Here is a 1,148-nt window from a genome sequence, read left to right on the forward strand (position 1 = left end):
GCAGTGGCGGACGCCAACCCACGACCGGTGGGAGAGCTCGGAGGGCGGATGGGCTTTCAAGGAAGCCCCCCAGGCCGGTCCCACTCGCACTTAGAATTTTTTTTTTTTTTGGCTTCCATAATGTACCGGGCGCGGACGCGAAACCCACGCCGGGCAGGAGAGCTCGAAAGGCGGCTAAGCATTCAAGGAAGCACCGTCTGGAGCTTCAGAGCCGTTCCGCCTGACTTTTAACGTAGAGTACCGGGCGCAAACCACTAACTCAAGCCCGGCATGGCAGCTCGAAAGGCGGCTAAGCATTCAAGGAAGCACCGTCTGGAGCTTCAGAGCCGTTCCGCCTGACTTTTAACGTAGAGTACCGGGCGCAAACCACTAACTCAAGCCCGGCATGGCAGCTCGAAAGGCGGCTAAGCATTCAAGGAAGCACCGTCTGGAGCTTCAGAGCCGTTCCGCCTGACTTTTAACGTAGAGTACCGGGCGCAAACCACTAACTCAAGCCCGGCATGGCAGCTCGAAAGGCGGCTAAGCATTCAAGGAAGCACCGTCTGGAGCTTCAGAGCCGTTCCGCCTGACTTTTAACGTAGAGTACCGGGCGCAAACCACTAACTCAAGCCCGGCATGGCAGCTCGAAAGGCGGCTAAGCATTCAAGGAAGCACCGTCTGGAGCTTCAGAGCCGTTCCGCCTGACTTTTAACGTAGAGTACCGGGCGCAAACCACTAACTCAAGCCCGGCATGGCAGCTCGAAAGGCGGCTAAGCATTCAAGGAAGCGACGCCGGCCGGTCCGCGGGCCAAATAGGGTCCAGTAAAGTACCGGGCGCAAACCACTAACTCAAGCCCGGCATGGCAGCTCGAAAGGCGGCTAAGCATTCAAGGAAGCGACGCCACTAACGCCTTGTGGCGGTCGCCTTGTGGCGGTCGGGGGGTGGCGGTCGGGGCTGGCGCTTGGGGCCGGTGGCGGTCGCCTTGTGGCGGTCGCCTTGTGGCGGTCGCCTTGTGGCGGTCGGGGGGTGGCGGTCGGGGCTGGCGCTTGGGGCCGGTGGCGGTCGCCTTGTGGCGGTCGCCTTGTGGCGGTCGCCTTGTGGCGGTCGCCTTGTGGCGGTCGGGGGGTGGCGGTCGGGGCTGGCGCTTGGGGCCGGTGGCGGTCGCCTT

The sequence above is a fragment of the Syngnathus typhle genome, unplaced genomic scaffold, assembly GCF_033458585.1.
Source record: "Syngnathus typhle isolate RoL2023-S1 ecotype Sweden unplaced genomic scaffold, RoL_Styp_1.0 HiC_scaffold_180, whole genome shotgun sequence".
Lineage (NCBI taxonomy): Eukaryota > Metazoa > Chordata > Actinopteri > Syngnathiformes > Syngnathidae > Syngnathus > Syngnathus typhle.